Source organism: Ambystoma mexicanum, chromosome 9, assembly GCF_040938575.1.
Source record: "Ambystoma mexicanum isolate Mex_15411 chromosome 9, UKY_AmexF1_1, whole genome shotgun sequence".
NCBI classification, from domain to species: domain Eukaryota; kingdom Metazoa; phylum Chordata; class Amphibia; order Caudata; family Ambystomatidae; genus Ambystoma; species Ambystoma mexicanum.
The window spans coordinates 1,227,541,152-1,227,565,875 of record NC_090931.1 but is presented as its reverse complement, the minus strand read 5'-3'; positions in this window follow the sequence as shown (position 1 = coordinate 1,227,565,875).

Sequence of the window (24,724 nt, the reverse complement as noted above, 5' to 3'; positions counted from 1 at the left end):
CTCATGTATCCCTGCACCCCCACCCCCCAGCAGTGCAGGGCACTCTCCACCAGGCCCCCACTCATGTCTCCCACCACCCCCACCCCCCAGCACTGTGGTGCAACCGCCACCAGGCCCCCACTCATGTCTCCCTGCACCCCCACCCCCCAGCAGTGCAGGGCACCCTCCACCAGGCCCCCACTCATGTCCAACTCATGTCTCCCATCACCCCGACCCCCCCAGTAGTGCAGGGGCACCCTCCACCAGGCCCCCACTCATGTCTCCCTGCACCCCCACCCCCAGCAATGCAGGGCACCCTCCACCAGGCCCCCACTCATGTCTCCCACCACCCCCACCCCTCAGCAGTGCAGGGGCAGCCTCCACCAGGCCCCCACTCATGTCTCCCTGCACCCCCACCCCCCAGCAGTGCAGGGCACCCTCCGCCAGGCCCCCACTCATGTCTCCCAGCACCCCCACCCCCCAGCAATGCAGGGGCACCCTCCTCCTGGCCCCCACTGATGTCTCCCAGCACCCCCACCCCCCAGCATCCAGGGGCCCCCTCCACCAGGCCCCCACTCATGTCTACCAGCACCCCCACACCCCAGCAGTGCAGGGCACCCTCCACCAGGCCCCCACTCATGTCTCCCAGCACTCCCACCCCCCAGCAGTGCAGAGCACCCTCCACCAGGCCCCCACTCATGTCCAACTCATGTCTCCCATTACCCCCACCCCCCAGCAGTGCAGGGGGACCCTCCAGCAGGCCCCCACTCATGTCTCCCAGCACCCCCACCCCCCAGCATCCAGGGGCACCCTCCACCAGGCCCCCACTCATGTCCAACTCATGTCTCCCATCACCCCCACCCCCCAGCAGTGCAGGGCACCCTCCACCAGGCCCCACTCATGTCCCCCTGCACCCCCACCCCCCAGCATCCAGGGGCACCCTCCACCAGGCCCCCACTCATGTCTCCCAGCACCCCACCCCCCAGCATCCAGGGGCACCCTCCACCAGGCCCCCACTCATGTCTCCCTGCACCCCCACCCCCCAGCAGTGCAGGGCACCCCCCACCTCCCAGCACTGTGGTGCACCCTCCACCAGGCCCCCACTCATGTCTCCCATCACCCCCACCCCCCAGCACTGTGGGGCACCCTCCACCAGGCCCCCACTCATGTCTCCCTGCACCCCCACCCCCCAGCAGTGCAGGGCACCCTCCACCAGGCCCCCACTCATGTCTCCCACCACCCCCACCCCCCAGCACTGTGGTGCACCCTCCACCAGGCCCCCACTCATGTCTCCCTGCACCCCCACCCCCCAGCAGTGCAGGGCACCCTCCACCAGGCCCCCACTCATGTCTCCCAGCACCCCCACCCCCCAGCAGTGCAGGGGCACCCTCCACCAGGCCCCCACTCATGTCTCCCAACACCCCCACCCCCAGCAGTGCAGGGGCACCCTCCACCAGGCCCCCACTCATGTCTCCCAGCACCCCCACCCCCCAGCATCCAGGGGCACCCTCCACCAGTCCCCCACTCATGTATCCCAGCACCCCCACCCGCCAGCAGTGCAGGGCACCCTCTACCAGGCCCCCACTCATGTCTCCACGCACCCCCACCCCCAGCAGTGCAGGGCACCCTCCACCAGGCCCCCACTCATGTCCAACACATGTCTCCAATCACCCCCACCCCCCAGCACTGTGGTGCACCCACCACCAGGCCCCCACTCATGTCTCCCAGCACCCCCACCCCCCAGCAGTGCAGGGGCATCCTCCACCAGGCCCCCACTCAGGTCTCCCAGCACCCCCACCCACCAGCATCCAGCGGCACCCTCCACCAGGCCCCCACTCATGTCTCCCATCACCCCCACCCCCCAGCACTGTGGGGCACCCTCCACCAGTCCCCCACTCATGTCTCCCTTCACCCCCACTCCCCAGCAGTGCAGGGCACCCTCCACCAGGCCTCCACTCATGTCTCCCACCACCCCCACCCCCCAGCACTGTGGTGCACCCTCCACCAGGCCCCCACTCATGTCTCCCTGCACCCCCACCCCCCAGCAGTGCAGGGCACCCTCCACCAGGCTCCCACTCATGTCTCCCAGCACCCCCACCCCCAGCAGTGCAGGGGCACCCTCCACCATGCCCCCACCCATGTCTCCCAGCACCCCCACCCCCCAGCAGTGCAGGGGCACCCTCCACCAGGCCCCCACTCATGTCTCCCAGCACCCCCACCCCCCAGCATCCAGGGGCACCCTCCACCAGGCCCCCACTCATGTCTCCCAGCACCCCCACCCCCAGCAGTGCAGGGCACCCTCTACCAGGTCCCCACTCATGTCTCCGAGCATCCCCACCCCCCAGCAGTGCAGGGCACCCTCCACCAGGCCCCCACTCATGTCCAACTGATTTCTCCCATCGCCCCCACCCCCCAGCACTGTGGTGCATCCTCCACCATGGCCCCCACTCATGTCTCCCAGCACCACCACCCCCCAGCAGTGCAGGGGCACCCTCCACCAGGCCCCCACTCATGTCTCCCAGCACTCCCACCCACCAGTATCCAGCGGCACCCTCCACCAGGCCCCCACTCATGTCTCCCAGCACCCCCCTCCCCAGCAGTGCAGGGCACCCTCCACCAGGCCCCGACTCATGTCTCCCAGCACCCCCACCCCCCAGCAGTGCAGGGGCACCCTCCACCAGGCCCCCACTCATGTCTCCCAGCACCCCCACCCGCCAGCATCCAGAGGCACCCTCCACCAGGCCCCCACTCATGTCTCCCAGCACACCCACCCCCCAGCAGTGCAGGGCACCCTCCACCAGGCCCCCACTCATGTCTCCCAGCACCCCCACCCCCCAGCAGTGCAGGGCACCCTCCACCAGGCCCCCACACATGTCCAACTCATGTCTCCCATCACCCCCACCCCCCAGCAGTGCAGGGGCACCCTCCACCAGGCCCCCACTCATGTCTCCCAGCACCCCCATCCCCCAGCATCCACGGGCACCCTCCACCAGGCCCCCACTCATGTCCAACTCATGTCTCCCATCACCCCCACCCCCCAGCTGTGCAGGGCACCCTCCACCAGGCCCCCACTCATGTCTCCCAGCACCCCCACCCCCCAGCATCTAGGGGCACCCTCCACCAGGCCCCCACTCATGTCCCCCTGCACCCCCACCCTCCAGCATCCGGGGGCACCCTCCACCAGGCCCCCACTCATGTCCCCCAGCCAACATGTCATCACAATCTAGATCCCTGGCCCTTATGGTCAGCCTCCAAATGCCAAACACACACCCGAGTATTGCATCCACCCACTTAGAAATGGCAATAACATGATAGAACCCCAATTGCAAGTTTGGAAATGAACACATGCCCCTCACATACACCCAATGGGTGTCAGTGAATGTCAAAACCCATATCATGATATGCATGAAACCAATGAGATGATACTACACATTGAAGTTTGAAGAAAAAATATGTATTAAAAGCAACATAAATTGAAGCAAAAATAAACAGACAATAATGGAAATTAAAAAAAAAAAAAACAGCATGTCCGTGAAATAATGCAAAACCACAAATCATAATCCAAAGGAAAGGTGTCCAAAGTCACAGTCCACAAAAGTAAATCCAATGGAAAAAAATTAAAATCGAAAACCATTGCTCCATGGGTAAATCATAAAAAAAAAGAAAATCCAAAAGTCAACTATATACAGATAAACAATCCAGGGTCCATGATCCCAACAGAAGAAATGAAACCTATATAATAACACTACCTAAAAAAAAGAAACTATATACAAAAATGTGGCCCATTGTCCAAAAGGTCCAAAGAAAATGCTAAACCAAAGGAAACCTAACACTAATTACAGAACTGTTTACAAGGGCAGCGGGCTAGTCCGACGGCTCACTTCGGGATGTTTCGGGCCAGGGCATCATCGAACTCCTGCTCAATGTCCCGGAGGCGGTCCTCCTCCATGGCCCCGAGGGTCTGCAGGGCCGTCGACATGTTCACCCCCAACTCCCTGCGGATTGCCTCGAGGCACTCGGCCCGCCTCAGGGCCCTCTGCATGGAGTTCTCTGCCCTGACCATCGTGAGCCGTGCCTCTTCCGCCCGCTGCCGCTCCGCATCTATGGCGTGGCCCAACCGCTGCCACACGGAAGACACTTCCCATCCTGGGTCCTCCTGCCCTCCGGCCGATGCCTGCCCCTCCGATGTCGATGGCTCCGAGCCATCATGGCTCCCACCACGTTGCTGCTGCTGCTGTGCCTCTGCCCGTGCACTGCCTCCTGCTGCCTGCACATCCTCCGCTGGCTGGGGTGCAGTCGTTGATGTGGCCACCCCTGCTGGACGTCCGACTCCCAGCCTGGCCGCACCGTCACAGGCAGCTCCACAGGGCACCCAGGTGACTAATGGGTGGGAAGATGGCACGGAGGATGACTGGCGCATAGGGGGTTCAGTTGAGGAGGGGGTCTGAGCAAGCCCCATCAAACGGCGGAATCCGGCCTGGATGACCTGTCCCAGTCGGCCGACGCGCTCAACGAGCCATTCGAGATGACGTGCAGTCTCCTCATGAAAAGACTGCAGGTCACCTCGCATGGCCGTTGACGCAACGCCACACCAGTCAGGACAGGCTCAACCCGGACCCGGATAGCCAGGTCCGCAGGCAGAGGAAGGCCAGTTATCGTGAGCTCATCCCCTGCCTGAAAACGGGTCTGGACGTAGGCATCCCTGCTGGTGCAAGATGATGCAGTGACAGGATCAGGGACAGGATTGCACACAGGCACCTCCGCGGCGACCTGTGCTGCCTCCTGTCCCTGGTCCTGCACTGCACCACTAGCACCAGTGGAATCCCCACCTCCAGACCCCATCTCTGTTGCTTGCACGGCCACCTCCTCCACCAAACCCCCCACCAACCTGGATGACTCCGTGCCATCTTCCCCCGTTGGGCCCTGTGGGGTCCCAGCTGCCCCTTCTGCTGCCGAGGAGTCCAACTCTGACCTCCAACTCTTGGACCTCCCCCCGGCAGCTGCGGGTTGGGACGCGGCACCGGACTCCTCACTCCCTGACGAGATCACAACCTGGGAGGGGAGCCGGGCCTTGCGTCTCCGGCTGGCGGTGCGACCCCCGCCGCTGTGCTCCACAGCACCTTCTCCGCCCTCTTCATCAGTTGACGCTGCAGACACGGACAAATAAAACACAGGCATCAGGGCACTGTACAGTGGACACATACACACATGACAGTTGCACATCAGTGGCATTGGCAAACCTCAGACATGGCATCACAATCGCCAACACACATGTCATTTCAACTTGCACACATGAGCCATACCACAGCCATATCGCAACTACCAGCACCATCCATACACATACAACAGCATGAGCAGGCAAAGGTGAGCCAGACATCAGATGCAACACAGGGAGTGCACTACACATGCACGCACACCACCACACTTGCATGCATGTGTACACCTCAGCCAACTGTCGCAGTGTTCAGATGGGCATCCATGTCACATCTGCCAATCAGGCTTCCACATCCCGCTGTCACATGCATCCATGTTGCATCACTGTTGCACCCTTGTCAAATGCACACACATGCACATGTACACAGTGCTGATACATGCAGCAGAAAACAACATACATGCGTGACATCACGAACATGCCTACTTACATACACATTCATCCAAACACATGTGCCCACACAACTGCATTTGGCATGCAAGCCTACACACACAAGCACCATCCATGTCTCACACATGACAGCCCTCGCATGTGTTAGCCTCACAGCCCTGTACACCCACACCCATACTCGGCCCCATACAAACATATGTGCAACCTGCATACTACTGGCACATCACCACACGCACAGCTTACAATCATGATGCATGTACACTTACCGCTCTACTCCAGACGGGTCTGCCTCTCAAGGACCTGGACGTGGAGCACTGGGGATATGCGTTCCAGGACCCTCATCTGATCTTCCGACAAGTGGCCCGGCGCCCCTTAGCATCCGCTGCCTTCAAGAGGCGCTGGGCCTTGTTGAGGGTCCTGGACCTGAAGTCCTCCCAGCGCTTCTTGACATGTTGGAAGTCGCGGACTGCCACCCCCTGCGCGTTTATGGCAGTCACGATGTCCGTCCAGATACGAGTTCGTCCTTCCTTGTCGGCGCGCACACTTCCGAAGAGGGCATCATACTGCCCCAGGACTTGCTCCACCAGGATACCAACTTCCCTGGCACTGAAGCTGGTGCCCCTCTGCCTCTCAGGACGGGGGTTGTCAGTGGTGCCAGATGTTGCAGTGCCCGACATGACAACCCCAGAGGCAGGAGTGGGTGGGCAACTGGGTCCTGGGGCTGGGCTGTGGAGCGATGGAATCCCAGTCGGGAGTCTTCGGTTCCAGCAGGGGTGGTCACAGCAACAGCACCCCTGGCTGATGTGCAGGCAGCAAATGGCAGGGCACGTGGGCAGCAGGCAGTCAGGCAGCAGCAGATGGCAGGTGGGAGCGTGCTCGGGGCTCTGGGGTGCAGTATTTCGGCCTTCTGGGCAGGAGCGTGGTCTTCCGTGTGCTTACGCGTGGCCAGCTTGATACGGAGTGATTTTGCACGTGAAAATCCTGCACGTCTGCGTGTAAATCGAGGAAAGGCCCTTAGCGCGTATGCACGTCAGCACGCATATGCGATTTCATTGGACCTAAGTCCCTTAGCACGTAAGCGTGTCTGTGACGTGACGCGCGCGGGAGTTTCCCTCATAACATGTGATGACACAGCACACTTGGATTTCCACCAATCGTGTGTGAAACTTCCTGCGCACCCCAGAAATACACGTACCCAGGCCAATCGCGTGTGGAACTTCCCGCGCACCCCGAAGTACACGTACCCAGGCCAATCCCGTGTACGCTCACTTCCCTCCGATTACACGCAATGACACTCGGACGTGCAGTTTTTTTTCAGAAAGAGTTAAAATAGCAAAACAAGAATGCGCTTTTTTAAATTAACAAACAAGGTTTCTTTACACTAGGGGGGACTATGAAGATGCAAACGACACGACAGCGCAGCCACCAGCCAGGGATATCACTGGTTGGTTTGGCCTGCCGAGACGCTCGCCTTTCTTCAGAAAATATATCAGCACAAAGATGATTTTAACACTACTATTACAAAGGTCTATAGGGTAAGAGAAAGAGTTCAGGCAGGGGGGACTATGAAGATGCAAACGACACGACAGCGCAGCCACCAGCCCAGGATATCACTGGTTGGTTTGGCCTGCCGAGACGCTCGCCTTTCTTCAGAAAATATATCAGCACAAAGATGATTTTAACACTACTATTACAAAGGTCTATAGGGTAAGAGAAAGAGTTCAGGCAAGACAAAATATTCTAGCAATACAGTTCTGGATATAAGAGAATGGGTATGGATAGGGATGACTTATGGACAATACATATGCTAGGGACAATCCTGTGCTATAGATACTCACTACCAATGTTTGGAATGGACCCGTCAGAGATCTGGTCAGAGATTTTCTGGACTGGAATTCTGCTAGCACACCGGACTGGACACTGCACGGTGGGACTGGACTGGATCTCACGGGTTCTGGTTCGCAGCTATCTGGTCACAGCTCGGCTCTACTGGGTTGGATCTCTTGATTCTGGCAATAATTCTTAGCAAGAAAGCAGCAACAGCACAGCCAGGGTGTTCTTGGGTTCCCCTTAGAGATCTGGGGTAAAATCTGGTTTCAGGATTTTTAAAGGCCAAGCTGAGAATGGTTCAGCTTTGGAAATGGGCCTTTCTGCTTTCAGAGTTCTGGAGTCTGGAGTCTTGACTATGGATTTCTCTTTCAAAGTGCTCCGCCAGCAATCGGTTGTTGAGTGAATGTGTGTCTGTCTAGGTCCTAAGCTATCTCTATTTATATATTTTCTAAAGGGGTGGGTATGCTGAATTCTACTAGGCACACCCCCTGGTATTCTATTGGTTAGGGTCTTTCCTCTCCCCTGATTTGTGAAGAAAACAGGGTGTCATCATGACAGTGTGTTTTATGGTCCAGGGAAAAACCTCCCCTTTTTTTCTGCACAGGAAATCTATTTTTCATACCAGATATATTTACAATTTTACAAACTTGCTAGCAATAGCATGTTTATATCCCATATTTGGTGGAGCAAGTATTCATCCGAGCCCCATCGCGGTGAGATCTTGGGTCTAGATTTGGCAATTTTTTGCACTTTTGGTCTGGTACGCAATGTCGGATTTATCCCCAATTTTACACGCATGTGCGCATGATATCTGGGCATAATTATGTGAAGTTTCATGTTTCTGGCATCACCACAATTGCTACAAAACCACAAATTCTGTGGTCATTTCCCTGAACATAGCACCAAGTTCTGAGTATTTTTAAAATGTGACCAGAAATTTCACATTAACAATACTGTATGTTTACAATTTCGCACATTTCCGGGTCAGTCCTTTTCAAAAATATACTTTTCTGTGTTTTCAGAATATAGAACACTGTCTGTCCCGCCCCCAAAGTTTTGGTGGGTCAAGAGAAATCCCTGCCCCTTTCCTCTAGCAAGGGTTTCTGTTGACACTAGCATCTGCATATTCTTTTCAGCCAAGGGAGTCCTTTGTCTCTCCCAGGAGCAGCAGAACAAAATCCCCTCCCCTCTTCATTAAAACCTGACTAGGAGTCCTGGGCTTTGATGAGAAGCAAGAGAGATGCCTTTTTTTGGGGCAACTGTAAAATTTTCTTTGAAGTTCTTTGGCTTGCATCAGATTTACTTTAAAGTCAATTGTTACATTTTTCTTAGTTGAAAAATAAACGTACACTTTTTTTAAACAGGCAAACATATCTCTAATACCAGTCTTTTTAAACATAGAGATTAAATAGTTGCAACCTGTATTGCTTTTGATGACAATTCACTTAATTCCAACCATTTGATTTTCATTGCACAAGTTTAAGCTTCAAGTGTAATTAAATGACAGCTTTCATACAGGGAGCCAACGGTACTGCGCCCATATTTTACTGATTTTCACAGGCATGCACACTCTTAAATGTGGATATTCTTATGATGGATTCTGCTTCTCCTGACATTGTGTGCTTCTGTTAATTCTTTAAATGAAGTGATGGGTAACACCCAGCAAGGATGTTGGACATTTCCTGATGTTTTGAACCATTATTTTGCAATTTCAGCAGCCAAGGAAGAAAGGATTTCTGAGCACCATTGGGTTTCCTTGTAATAAAGCACTGCCTTTCATGAAGTTTCCATTTGCACTCTGTGGGCAGCCCAATGACAGGTTTCAGCAGTGTGGTCTCCTGTTCCACCACTGACACAGGAAAAGTAGATTGGCAGCCATCTTTTCTGGTTTCACTGCTCAATTTTCAGAGGTTTAGCGTGCGTAGGGCTTTTTGCAGCCATTTTGCTGGTTCTGGTACCACCAGCACACAGTGATGTCGCAGGGCGGAGACTAGTGGGTCAGTACATCCCACAAGCCCCCCCCTCACGATTTGGCTTTGACCGCCCATCAATGGGAAGTCGCGAGATTGGGATGATCAGTTTCTTTTCTTTCTGGTCCAAATGGCAAAATTCATCTGCTTCTCCCATCTGTGGTGGATCGACCGGTTTTCTTCGCCGATTCCTGATGAGAGTATGGAGTGATACCCCGGGCCCCTTGGATCTTTCCTTCCGGTCCCTGGGTGGTCCTCCTTGGTTTTAGTCTCCATGGTTTCCAATTCTAGGATGACAAAGCAAAAGCATATTTGGAGACATTTCCCCACCACTATTTATGTAGTGGGGCAGATATATACATTTTAACATATGAGGACAATTTTTTCTATTTTCAATTTATTGATTATACAGATGGAATAGTTTTTCTAGTTGGAATTCTACGGAGCTGGAGTGACCCCCTCTGGGGTTCCAGAAGAATCCTCTAGTTGCTGCAGAGTGTGCCTAGGATTGCAACACTTCAGTTGGTATGGACCCACTTATCTTCCGCCTCTGCCAAATTGCCTTTGGGAGTGTGGATTTTGTAGGCGACTGGTGATATTTTGTCTACAATTTCAAAAGGACCCCTCCAGCTAGGCAAAAATGTGCGCTGTTTGCCTGGTTCCTTTGGAAATTGCATAAGTAGACCCTGTCTCCATACATGGTATTCTTTTCTAGTAGTTTTTAAGTCATATTGGGTCTTCATGCTGTCTGCAGATCTTTCTAGATTTCACTGAGCATATGTAAAAGCATGTTGAAGGGGTTTTCTCAGATTTTCAACATACTCAAGAGTTGTGGAGGCATTGATCAATGTCTGCTCTTGGGTTATGTAGAGCAGATGCTGGGGAAGCACCATCCTGCGTCCAGTCATCAGCTCAAACAGTGACATTTTAGTTGCAGATGAAGGGGTAGATCTGATGGCCATTAGGACAAGAGGAAATCGAATATCTCAACTTGGGCCAGAATCTGCCACAAACTTTTTTAATATGCTCACAATTGTTTTGTTGTATATCTCCACTGCACCACTAGAGGCTCGCCGGTAGGCAATGTGTAATTTCCTTTTCACCCCAAGTATCTCCCACATCTTTGTCATTACTTCGCTGGTGAAGTTGCTACCTCGGTCTGACTCGATCCTTTGGGGTAGTCCAAAACGTTAGAAGATGTGGTTGATCATCAGGGTAGCTGCTGTTTCTGCCTTGCAATTTGGGGCTGGGAGACATTCCACCCATTTAGTAAACAAGCATGTCATGGTCAACATGTACTTGTTCCCCTTAGAGGAGCGAATCACGCGCCTGATAAAATCAACTTGTAAATCTGACCAAAGCAGTGTCATCTCCCTCTTTTGGAGAGTCGCACAGTGTGTGAAGGATGTTGGCTGAAATTGTGCACACACAAGACACCCCTTCAAGTATTGGTTGAGGTCCTGCCCCATGTGTGGCCAGTATGCAACCTCTCTTAAGATTTCAAGTGTTGTATGAAACCCACGATGACCGGCTGTGGCCGCATCATGGGCGTGACTTAACATCAGGCTTCAGAATGAGGTAGGGACCACCCACTGATCATGGCCAGCTAGGGATCTCCTCACCAACAAAACGTATTGGATTCGGAACATTTTTGGACATTTCATCAACACTCTGAGGTCCTCTTTCCCTATCTAATCGGTGTCTGTCAGAGGAAAGTTCTCAGGGTCCTCAATGTGTTGATAAAACTTACCAATTATTGGATCCCCTTTTCGAGCCGTAATCAAATCAGCATCTGGGGTCTCCTTACTCCTTTGCGCAGTTGAGAGTTAATTGTGAGCATTTATCTGGGAACTAGTGCTAGCAGTGACCTGGATTTCCCCCAACACGGACTCGATCTCAAGTAGATCCCCTTGGATGGCTCCAGTTTTGGCCAGCTGATCAGCTCGGTCCTTTCCAGTTTTGTCTGGTCCCTCTACTTTAGAATGACCCTTGATCTTTTTCCAGTAGATGGTCATCCCATTTGAGGAGACCAGATCATCAATATTTTGGATTAATTTCCCATGTTTCAATGGTTTGTTATTAGCACATAGCATGCCTCTGGTTTTCCAGTTAACCAGGTGCTCCACAAACTCGTTCCGTACATAATCCGAATCTGTGATTATGACCAGTTTGTGGAGTTGGTGTTGGACAGCAGTGAGGATGGCTTGATGCACAGCCATCAACTCTGCCACTTGACTACTTTGGGGACCGATTTTTTACCCAGTGGAGGGTTCAGGGGCATCATTTACCCATGCATTCCCTACGCTGGCCACAAGTTCTTTTTCCCGTTGTTGTCAACATGGTAGGAGCCTCCATCCACATAGACAGTGGGCATTCCCTCACACTGGTCTTCTTCAAAGACTTTGTGTGAGGAATTAAGGTATGCCTCCATGTTGTCCTTGATTTTAATACTTTTGTCCTTGAGACAGTTTTCTCTGACACAATCATGCAAGTCAGCCAGACCTTGTGCGAGGGGGCTCTTCTTGTTTTGGCCATATCTGACCTCCACAGGAAAGCCTTGCATTGACAGAATCCAGGAAGTTATTCAGGAATTACTCACATTTCTGGCCCAGATTCTGTCACTTTGGAGATATTGCAGAGGCTGCTGTGGAGTCTCCACTATGATGTGTTCCCCCTGGATAAACGGGCGGTAATTCTTCAATGCCCACACCATTGCCAGGAGTGCCTTCTCACAATCGTTGAATTTTTCCACCACAGAGGATAAAGTTTTACTTGCATAGGAGATTACTTTATTGACCTTGTCATGCTTTTGGTATAATACTGCAGTCAAGCATGGATTTGAGAACCCTATTTTTTTTTATTTTTTTTTATTTAATATAGTGCAAAGTGAAGTGCAAAACTCAAATCAATAATTTACCTTAATACTCCTCTTAAAATTAACTTTTTAAATGTCATTACTTAACAAAAACAAAAAAAAGAATACAAAAGGAAAACTTTCTCTGCATATTAACTAAATTGTTACGTTAGTCGAGTAGGCTCTGTCCAAGATTTCTTCCTATTTTGTTCAGTGAACTTTCAAGTGTATTTTACTGGGTATAACTCTAGCAGAAGTTGAAGTTGGTCTAAAAATCTCATCATTGCTATCAGCAGCGATTTACATTCAGTAATGTGTAGTTGCCTCCACCATTCTTCTAGAGTATACGTCTGGTATCGATTCATCTCTCTCCTTAAACAGTTCTCATGTTTGTCTTTCAGTTCAACACATGTAAGGACAAAATGTTTTAAATGTTCTTCCCCTACAGCGCAAAATCTGCATTTTGTGTTTCCTGGTGAGATTTGACATCTATTTCTCAATATTTCCTTGGTTTCGAGAATGTTTAATCGAAATCTTAGGTATAGCCTTCTTAGGCGTTTACAGGGTGCAATGATCAGGTATTTTTGCAGAATGGCACGTTTTTTTACTTCTGGAGGAGAATTTTGAATGGATTTCTGATTTGTTCTTCTCTTGCCAATGTCAATCCAATCAAGATCTAGCAACTTTCTTTTTACTGCATCTGGGTTGCACCAGAGTGTTTTTTCATCTGTCCCCATGTGGTTCAAAATTACTTTACACTGTTGCTTCCATTCGACTAGCGCTGATTTCTTTCTCGTGTCGTTGCCCATTAAAATTTTCAGAGGTAGTAGATTTGCTTCTATGTAGGTTTTCCTGAATAACGTTAGTTTATTCCATGTTATTCTCGCATTTAAGGAAGAGATCCCCATTTCGTACAGGACACAGGCGGTCGGTGTACTTTGTGGAATCTGCAAGATTTTCTTCCAAAAGAACCCTTTGCATCTTTGTTTGTTTGTTTGTTTGTTTATTTATTTGTATGGCGCACCTTACCCAGGGGCAACAGGGCGCAGGCAGAAGATAATTCGAAGCTTACAATGTTGCAGAAATATACACTTTGAGGTAGTGAAAGAGATAATCATAATTACTGAATAAGAAATGTACAAGTCTTCATACATACAAAGTCAATATCTATGCAGGGGTAAATATACAAATATACAAATATGTACAGGGCTGTTAGAGGCGGGTACTCCTGAGAAAAAATATTCAGGATTATAGGAATAGCAGGTATGGAAATGTATACAGATCTTCACACATAAAAGGTCAATATCTATACAGGAGGTAAGTGTACAGATGTGTGCTGTAAGGGCTGTTAGAGGCGAGGGCGAAGTCGTGAACAAGGTATCACTATCTGTGCCTAGGTATAGACAGTGCAGCTACATACTAGGGTTATTGGAGTTAAGGTGACTGATGAGGTGTCTTCTAAAGTGTAGATATGGTTGGTCAGCTCTTAGGTTGTGTGGCAGAGAATTCCAGAGCATGGCAGCTTTCACCGGGAAACTGTTCCCATCAATGGTGGAGAGTTTGAATCTGGGAATTATCAGGCGGTTGGAATAGATAGTTCTTGTTTGTCGGATGGAGGACTTTCTCTTTACCTTGTCCATCAGGTAGCTGGGGGCGGCATTGTTGAGGGCTTTATGGGTTAGGGAGGACAACTTTAGTTTGATTTTGTTGTCTGTGGAGAGCCATTTCTGTTGGCGTCTGGTGGAAGAGATATGATCTCTCTTAATAATGCCGAGGGCAGCTCTCAAGGCATTATTTTGTAGGATTTGAAGCCTGTGGATAATGGCTTTGTTAGCGCCACTATAGAGGGCATTACAATAATCGAGCCTAGATAATATCAGTGCTCTTGCCAGGATCAAGCAGCTGTCATTGGATAGGAATGGTCTGCCTGCCCTTATTAATTTGCAGGTGTACGCAGTGGTGGATGCTAGTGAGTTGACCTGTTTAGTGAATGACATAGTGGCATCTAGATAAAAGCCGAGGGTTTTTACTTCCCTGGATACTCTAATGAGATTGCCATCTATGTTGAATTCGGCATAATCAAGGCCTAGTTTGTTGATATTAGCGGGGGAACCTAAGATGATGAGCTCTGTCTTGTCATCATTCAGGCATAGGCCATGCGATACCATCCATGCCTGAATGATGAGATATACCCTATTCACCAACTCTCTGTCCTTACTGTGATCCCCTGAAAGTGGGAGGAGAATCTGAGTGTCATCAGCATAGTTAGTGTAGGTGACACCCAGATGGTCCAGATCGTCAAACAGGGGTTTGGTGAAGATGTTATATAGTGTAGGGGAGACGCATGAGCCCTGCGGGACTCCACAAGTAATAGGAGAGGGGTCTGCTGCTGCTGAAGGGGAGAAGACTCTCATGGTTCTCTCGCTCAGAAAGGATTCAATCCATTTGATAGCTTCTGGGGAGAAGTGAGCAGCTGAGTCAAGGTGTTTGCAGAGGACCTTGTGGTCGACGAGGTCGAAAGCCGCGGAGAGGTCAAGTAAGAGGAGGAGTGCTGTCTTGCCCTTGTCCCTCAGATCATCAATTTGGGTTTTCAGATCGATGAGGGCTGTTTCCGTGCCGTGTAGTGGGCGGAAACCTGATTGTCTGGAGCCTAGTAACTTGTGCAGTTCTAGGTATTTTTGAATCTGGACATAGGCGACTTTGTCCAAGATTTTCAGTAGGAAATGGTGATGGGTCGGTAGTTAGTGGGGATGAGGGGATCAAGCGTTTGTTTTTTGAGGAGGGGGAGCACCCAAGATTGTTTTAACTTGGTGGGGATGCTACCTGAGGAGAAAGAGGCGTTAATGAGTTTAGAGATAAAGGGCGACATGTCTCTGGCTGCGTCCATTATTATGTGTGCGGGGCAGATATCGCCTTTACAGTTTGATGGTTTAAGGGAAAGGATGATTTTCTCAACCTCCAGGGCGGTGGTTTTAGAGAAGGTGAACGAGTTGATGTGTGTACTTGGTGAGGTAATGGGTGGAGGTATGGGAGGGTTAGTGAGGTTAAGGGAATCTTTTTTTAGTTGAATTTTGTTTTGTAAGGTGTTTATTTTATTTGCTAGTGCTTGTTGGATGTCTGTGCACCAGGTCTGGTTCTTAGTGCAGGTGTCGGGTGTAGCAATGGGTGACTCAAGTTCCTTCAGTATGGAAAAGAGCTCCTTCATACTTGAATTGGCATTGGCAATGCGGATGTTATAGGAATTCCGTTTGGCTAAGCAGATTTCAGCTTTGTAATGACGAGAAATTGTGTCAAGGATGGCTTTCTTTTCACTGGAGGGGCATAGTTTCCAATCAGCTTCACATTTTCGCTTTTTTAGGCGGAGGGCTTTGAGTTTGGGTGTATACCATTTGTTTAAATGGGTTTTTGGCTTGCTGGTGCGAAGTTTGAGTGGGGCAATTTTGTCCATGGTGGATAACATGATTTTATTATATTCGTGGACTAGTGTGTTGGGGTCTAGATTGTCTGGTAATGCGTTTAAGGTTGGAAGGATAGCTGGGATGATTTTTTCTATTGAAATATTTTTCTTGTTTCTTGTGAGGCAGGGTGGTGCCAATGACACGGTGGTGGTAGTTGATCTAGAGGTCAGTAAGTTGAAAGAGACCAACGAGTGGTCGGTCCAGGGTAGTGGTGTGGTGGCGGTGATGACCGCTGAGCAATTAGCATCAGCAACCCAGTCTAGGGTTCTACCCTTCAGGTGGGTGGGTAGGTTGACTTTTTGGGAGAGTCCGAGTGATGATATCGTATTGGCTATGGTAGATGCATGTAAGTCTGCTGGGTCGTTGAACCCTAGGTTGAGGTCGCCTAGTAGCAGTAGTTGTGAGGTGGTTTTCGCATTGTTAGAGATTAGGTTGTGTAGATCTTCCTCGAATGTTCCAAGTGGACCTGGTGGTCTGTAGATCAGGTGGATAGTGAGGGATTGGGTGTGATTTATGGGGAGTTTGGCAGTGAGGGATTCACACGACTGCAGAGTTTGGGTCGGGGCTAGTCTGAGAGCTAAGCTTGCTTTGGATATGATGGCGATGCCACCGCCCCGGTTACCTACACGGTCCTGCCTAGATATAGTGTAGCCGTCTGGGATGGCCAACATTAGAGATGGGCCTGCTGCATTGTGGAGCCACGTTTCGGTTAGGGCAATAAAGTCTAATTTATCTTTGGTAATTAGGTCTGCTATATCGAGGGCATGTGCGACCAATGATCTGGTATTGAGGAGAGCTCCTTTGTAGGAGTGTGCATCTGTTTTTACCAAGATGTTTGTAAGAGTGATAGGTTTGGACTTGGTTGTGGGGATAGTGGTGCCTTTGGTGGACCTTTTGGCTTCGCATTTGGAATCAGACAGGGATCTTCGGGGCGGCTCATAGAGTTGAGTCTGGGGCGAAGTTTGTTGTTTCTTTCGGTGGTAGGGCAGGGGTGGGAGGCAAAGGTTTTGGGTCCTAACTTGCAATAATATCTTGGGTGTGAATGGTCAGGATAGTACCTAGTTGTGGGGGAATTGTAGGTGAGATTAGAGCCTGGCTGGGGGAGGGGGGCTCCTGAGCCAGTCTCCTGGATGGGAGTGTCTGGGGATGTGGGCGTGGCCATTGCACAGAAGATGAGTAATATGGTTAGCATTTTCTACAGTACTGCGCTGGCGTTATGTAGGAGTGGGAGTAGCAATTTAGGTGCTATATAGGAGATGGGGTGGGCAGGGGCGAGAAGCAATACGAATACGTAACATTCAATTCAGGCAAGGCAGTAAAGGTGCAATAGGTAGATAGGGTGGTAACGCCTAGGTTCAGTATGTTGTCAAGGGGTGAACTCTGGGTTGTGGTAGGGACTCAGTAGTCTCTAGGAGGACATGGGTGGCTATGTAATCGGAGCATATGCAGGAATAGTGGTAGCCAGCGAATATACGGTGGGGTATCACCTAGATTTGAATAACACGATAGGCAATAATGCCGTGGGGTATCACCTAGATTTGAATAACACGATAGGCAATAATGCAGTGGGGTATCACCTAGATTCGAGTAACACGATAGGCAATAATGCAGTGGGGTATTATCTAGATTTAAATAACACAATAGGCAATAATGCAGTGGGTATCACCTAGATTCGGGTAACACAATAGGCAATAATGCAGTGGGGTATTATCTAGATTTAAATAACACAATAGGCAATAATGCAGTGGGTATCACCTAGATTCGAGTAACACAATAGGCAATAATGCAGTGGGTATCACCTAGATTCGAGTAACACAATAGGCAATAATGCAGTGGGGTATTATCTAGATTTAAATAACACAATAGGCAATAATGCAGTGGGTATCACCTAGATTCGAGTAACACAATAGGCAATAATGCAGTGGGTATCACCTAGATTCGAGTAACACAATAGGCAATAATGCAGTGGGTATCACCTAGATTCGAGTAACACAATAGGCAATAATGCAGTGGGGTTTTATCTAGATTCAAATACCACAATTTAGCAATAATGCAGTGGGGTATCACCTAGATTCAAATAACACAATAGGCAATAATGCAGTGGGGTATTACTTAACAGTCCTGCACACTGGTTATGCATTTGGTTACTATTTCCTGGGGTATCCTGGGGTGTCACAGACACACATAATGCTGGAGATAATGGTAGCTGGCAGTAGTGCAGTAGTGAAGGCCAAAAGTTACCTAGGATAAGGTGTGCATAGGGTATTGCAGACGGCAAATTTGGGCATAAACAGACACAGAGACAGGTGTCAGGTGGCAGCGTTAGCTTACCTGGAGCGGTAAGGGCAGAGTTCCTGGCCCCTGGCTCCTATGGCTCCAAACAGGCACCCAGCAGGCCTTAGTGTGGCCTTCGTGAGGGCCGGCGTATCCGCCTGCCGGCGGATGTTCGAATGAAGAAAGAGGCGGTCTCAGCCTCGTTTTGGCGCCGCACTGCGCCCGGCATGGAGAGGTCAGGCAGGCCTCTTGTCCATAACGTTGCATCGTATCTAAACATGTTCTCCGCTCCGTATGTTAAAATCGGAGTTACATTACTTTCATAGAATCTTTTTACTGGCAGGCATGAAAATTTACCATTCTTTTTTGTATTATGACACCCTGCGTTGTTCGTTGTTTGCACGTACAATTTTCTTCTCATGGGTTTGTCAAATATGCTAGAATTAATGGTTGTTCCTAGATATCTTGTTTGAGGGACTTTATTCAGTTTCTTTGGCCCAAGAGTCCAACTTAGTCTTTGATTGCTTTTCATCCTTCCCCTTTTATTTTCTAGGACAAGGATTTCAGACTTTGTCAGGTTAATCTCTAAACCCAAATCTTTTGTAAAGGTGTCCAACGCTGACAATTTTCTTTGCAGGCCAATGGGTGTACAGTCCAGAATAACCATGTCATAAGCATATAGTATATGGTGTACCTGCACTCCGTTTATCAGCGGTGGAAATGATACCGCTTTTGTCAGGGCTACTCCAACTTCCATTATATAGAAGTTGAAGAGTGTTGCTCCAAGGGGGCATCCCTGTTTCACTCCCCTCTCCGTTCTTTTTGGGTTTGTTAGGTTTCCATCGCTGTCCAGCCTTACTTTGATATACGCATTGGAGTATAGTTCTTTGATGGCTTGAATTAGACTCTCATTGCGCCCTCGCTCTTTCAGTTTGGACCACAGGGTTTCTCTATCGACACCATCAAATGCATTTGCCATATCGATAAACGCCAGGTAAACCTTTTGCCCTGTTCTGATGGCGTCAATTTTAGAACCTTATCTCCAAGAAGAACTCCTTGTTTTTGACAGGGTAAGCTAGGCAAGGCGCTTGTGAGAGGCTTCTTTTGAGTTGTCTTACTGCCTTGGCTTGTTCTGGACCCCACTCCCACTTGACCCCCCCCATCAAAAGATGGATCAGGGGTCTTGTGATCTTTGCGTAGTCCTCAATGATCTTTCTGCTGTAATTAGTCAGTCCAAGGAGGTTCCTTAGTTCCTGCAGAGTCGTGGGGTCTTTTAATTTCTGGAGTGCTTCCACTTTCTTTTCCTGGGGACAGAGACCCTGAGGAGTAATCTCATGCCCCAAGAAATTGACATGGGTTCTGCACCACTGTACCTTTTGAAGGGAGTTTTTCTCCGGCAGCCCTCAACTGTGTCAGAACATAACAGATCTCTGCTATATGTTCCTCCACAGTTGAGCTTTTGACTTAAACATCATCTACATAAGCCAGGTTACCCCTTTCACCCAGGTCGGGCATGTAGAAAAATGTTACATTCATTGCCGGAGTTGATGGATACAAAGAGAGTCCGGGTCCATGTGTACTGTTGCCCCCCGAAGGTAAAGGCCAGCTTGCATTTGTCCTCCCTACTGACAGGTACAGTCCAGTACCCATTGGTCAGGTCTATTGCAGTGAATACCTGTGACCCCTGGATCTGGGCCAGCCCTTGGTCTATCTAGGAAGGAGGCCATCGGGAAGTATGGACCCGTTGGTTGAGCTCCCCAAGGTCGGCGCAGATTCTCCACTGGCCTTTGGCTTCAAATCCCCAGCACCGGATTATTGAAGGTCCTGTGGACTGGACAGTTTATTAGACGGGACTCAAGGTTCTTAATCATTTCAGTAAGGGACTCCATTGATGCGAGAGGCAAGCGATATTGCTTCACATACACTGGAGTCATGCCAGGGTCCGTGGGAATTGTTGTTGTTGTCGTGTGGATGTCGGTGCGACCAAAGTCATATGAGTCCACCGCAAAGAGATATTGAAAATCTAAGAAAACTTGTTTCAATGTTTGCTTCTGCTCCAGAGTCTCACAGGCATCAGCTAGGTCGACTCTCTCTTCAACCATCTGCATGAATCCTGGAAAGACTTCTGGTTTTGCTATCTCAGCGGCCTCCTCCAGCTAGGTGGAGAAGTCCCTGGTCAGAGTGTTGATTTGGACTGGTGGCTTCAGGTGGGGAAGGCAGTCCTCGCGGACTTGGAAAATCACTTCATCCCTCCTGAAGTCACAGGTCACATCTTCCCTACCATAAGGGCAGGAAGTGTACACCAAGAAGTTCCCCCCATGCCGGGTGAATATCTTGTTTGGTGTTGTTTTGTCATCACTATCACTGTTAAAACAATCCTTGGGGATTGGTTCTAACAGTTCATTACCTAAATCTATGGAAAAATGTCGGTCATCACCCGCCAATCCAATAATGGTGCCTACGGCTAGAGTGATACTCTTTAAGTCGCTGTTATCCACCTCTACTGGAATGGTGTTGTGTTCTATATTGTCTAGTGGTGTTGGAAATAAGCATTAAGATGAATATAGGCGTCAGGGGTTTTCAATTTCTGTCCTCTTTTAACTTTCACTTCCAGTGAGAATTGTCGGGTCCTTTCTGGGATGGTGACTTCCTCTACAAACTGAATTTCAACTGCATAATGCTTTCTCTGGGTCATCAAAACCCATGGGATTATCCGCTAATCGGGACCAAGCTTTGAAGTTTATTAGGTCCAAACTAATGGCAAAGCGATTGAGAATGTCACCGCCTAAGTAAAAGGCGGCAGTGAAGTCTCGCACAACCCAACAATTAAGGACTTTGCTCTTGTTGTCTATGGAAATTCTGAGCCTACACCTGCTTGGCAGGAGATGTTTGGAATTGGGTGTTTCCAGATCCATTTCCCATTTGTCTATCAGTTTAAATGCGGGAATGGCTGGATCTTTTGGGAGTTTGCAGAACATGGCCTCGCTGATGAAGCTCTTACCGTTGTTCACACACACTCGGGCGAGAACAGAGTCCTTCCCTTCATTTAATTGAATAGGGATGAACAACTGCTCTCCAATTTGCTGAATATCAGCCAAGCTTTGGGCTGATTTTCCATCTTTCTGGACTATAGTAGTGGGTTTTTATGATTGTGAATTTGTAAATAATTTCAGAGTGTTTCCTTCCAGTATGGAGTGCCACCATAGACTGGAAGGAAGGTTGATTTTTAGGAATAGAGAGGACCCCCCATCACCAGTTTGTTGTCCTACTGCTATTACTGTCACGTCTGGGATTTGGTTGTTCTGGAAGTGAAATACTACTTGGTCAGGTTTTTGTTTAACCATATGGCATGTGCCGTTTAAACTAACATGGTTGACACTCTGTTTCCATTTTATTGGTCGGTTAGTCTGGGTCCAGAGGATCTTGTTTACACAATCTATTAGGGGTGACAACCTACGCAGGATGTCATTCCCTAGTAAACAAGAGGTGCCCTCTAGAGTTACAACTATGACCGGGTGCTTCACCTTGTGTCGCCCAATTTTAATATCCAAATCCGCAGTCCCCTCGACGGGAATTTCCTTCCCGTCGAAGTTTTGAAGTTGTCCAGGAAGAGGGGTGAGAGGAATTTGGTATTTCTCCCCCCTTCCCGAATTTAGTTGGTCAAAGGCCCTTTTTGACAGAAGGGTAGCTTGGGATCGAGTGTCCAGTGTCCACCAGTGCCAAAATTGAACACTGCCCCTGTATTTCGACTGGGGCATAGAATCTTCCCTCCTTCTCCTCAAGGGGGCACGAATAAGGTACATTTTTGGACAACTGTTGGGTTAGCTTCTTGGTTTTGGACACTGATAGAGAGGTGATTTGGGCAGAATTCTCAATAACTATAAGGAGCCTGGAAAGCTGATGATGTTAGCTTCAAGTAGACACTTAAATTTCGTTTCTAGCATACAAAGTGACGAGGTTATGAAGGCTTTTGTGGAGGTTGTTTTTTTTCAGAAAGAGTCAAAATAGCAAAACAAGAATGCGCTTTTTAAAATTAACAAATAAGGTTTCTTTACACTAGGGGAGACTATGAATATGCAAACTACACGACAGCGCAGCCACCAGCCCAGGATATCACTGGTTGGTTTGGCCTGCTGAGACGCTTGTCTTTCTTTAGAAAATATATCAGCGCAAAGATGATTTTAACGCTACTATTACAAAGGACTATAGGGTAAGAGAAAAAGTTCAGGCAAGACAAAATATTCTAGCAATACGGTTCTAGATATAAGAGAATGGGTTTGGATAGGGATGACTTATGGAAACTACATATGCTAGGAACAATCCTATGCTATAGATACTCACTACCAATGTTTGGAATGTACCCGTCAGAGATCTGGTCAGAGATTTTCTGGACTGGAATTCTGCTAGCACACCAGACTGGACTCAAGGCGCTCTGGTTCTGCAATCAGCAAGGCACTCTGAACACTGCACGGCGGGACTGGACTGGATCTCACGGGTTCTGGTTTGCAGCTATCTGGTCACAGCTCGGCTCTACTGAGTTGGATCTCTTGATTCTGGCAATAATTCTTAGCAAGAAAGCAGGAAAAGCACAGCCAGGCTGTTCTTGGGTTCCCCTTAGAGATCTGGGGTAATATCTGGTTTCAGGATTTTTAAAGGCCAAGCTGAGAATGGTTCAGCTTTGGAAATGGGCCTTTCTGCTTTCAGAGTTCTGGAGTCTGGACAATGGATTTCTCTTTCAAAGTGCTCCACCAGCAATCGGTTGGTGAGTGAATGTGTGTCTGTCTAGGTCCTAAGCTATCTCTATTTATGTATTTTCTAAAGGGGTGGGTATGCTGAATTCTACTAGGCACACCCCCTGGTATTCTATTGGTTAGGGTCTTTCCTTTCACCTGATTTGAGAAGAAAACAGGGTGTCATTGTGGCAATGTGTTTTATGGTCCAGGGAAAAACCTCCCCTTTGTTTCTGCACAGGAAATTTATTTTTCATACAAGACATATTTACAATTTTACAAACTTGCTAGCAATAGCATGTTTATATCCCATATTTGGTGGAGCAAGTATTCATCCGAGCCCCATTGCAGTGAATTTTGGGTCTAGATTTGCAATTTTTCACCCTTTTGGTCTGGTACGCAATGTCGGATTTATCCCCAATTTTACACACATGTGCGCATGATATCTGGGCATAATCATGTGAAGTTTCATGTTTCTGGCATCACCACAATTGCTAAAAAACCACAAATTCCGTAGTCATGTCCCTGAACATAGCACCGAGTTCTGAGTACTTTTAAAACGTGACCAGATATTTCACATTAACAATACTGTATTTTTACAATTTTTACAATTTCGCACAGTTCTGTCAGTCCTTTTCAAAAATATACTTTTCTGTGCTTTCAGAATATACAACACTGTCTGTCCCGCCCCCAAAGTTTTGGTGGGTCAAGAGCAATCGCTGCCTCTTTCCTCTGGCAGGAGTTTCTGTTGACACTTGCATCTGCATATTCTTTTCAACCAAGAAAACCCTTTGTCTCTCCCAGGAGCAGCAGAGCAAAATCCCCTCCCCTCTTCATTAACACCTGACTGGGAGTTCCTGGGCGTTGATGAGAAGCAGGAGAGATGCCTTTTTTTGGGGCAACTGTAGTATTTGCTTTGAAGTTCTTTGGCTTGCATCAGATTTACTTTAAAGTCAATTGTTACATTTTTCTTAGTTGAAAAGGAAACTTACATTTTTTTTAAACAGGCATACATATCTCTAATTCCAGTCTTTTTAAACATAGAGATTAAATAGTTGCAACCTGTATTGCTTTTGATGACAAGTCACTTAATTCCAACCATTTCATTTTAACTGCACGAGTTTAAGCTTCCAGTGTAATTACATGACAGCTTTCATGCAGGCGGCCGACGGTACTGCGCCCATATTTTACTGATTTTCACAGACATGCACACTCTTAAATGTGGATATTCTTATGATGGATTCTGCTTCTCCTGACATTGTGTGCTTCTGTTAATTCTTTAAATGAAGTGATGGGTAACACCCAGCAAGGATGTTGGACATTTCCTGATGTTTTGAACCATTATTTTGCAATTTCAGCAGCCAAGGAAGACAGGATTTCAGAGCACCTTTGGGTTTCCTTGTAATAAAGCACTGCCTTTCATGAAGTTTCCATTTGCACTCTGTGGACAGCCCAATGACATGTTTCAGCAGTGTGGTCTCCTGTTCCACCACTGACACAGGCAAAGAAGATTGGCAGCCATCTTTTCCAGTTTCACTACACAATTTTCAGAGCTTTAGCACTGATGGGGCTTTTTGCGGCCATTTTGCTGGTTCTGGGGCCACCAGCACACAGTGATGTCGCAGGGCAGAGACTAGTGGGTCAGTACATCCCACAAGTGTTGACTGCTTCAACAATATTTTAATAACTGCTGTCTTATATTCTGATAAAACGCTTTAAATGTGGATTGCGTCAGCAGATTAGAACGAAGGGGGAAAGCAAGCATGGAGCCAGTACTAACCAGTTGGACCATCGTCATAAGTTTCTCATGCTGAAATAGTTGGACATGTTTCAAAGAAATCAATGAATTAACAGCAGCAGCAACTGAAAAATCATTCACTTGAGATTCTGCAATTCCTTTCTGAATTTTGGGATATCTTAGTGAATCAAAAAACACTAGACAGAGCTAGGTAGTGTGTCGACATAACACTTTCTTAAGCATCCTGTGGTAAAAAGGTAATGGGATAACAGTCATTAAGTATCCCACA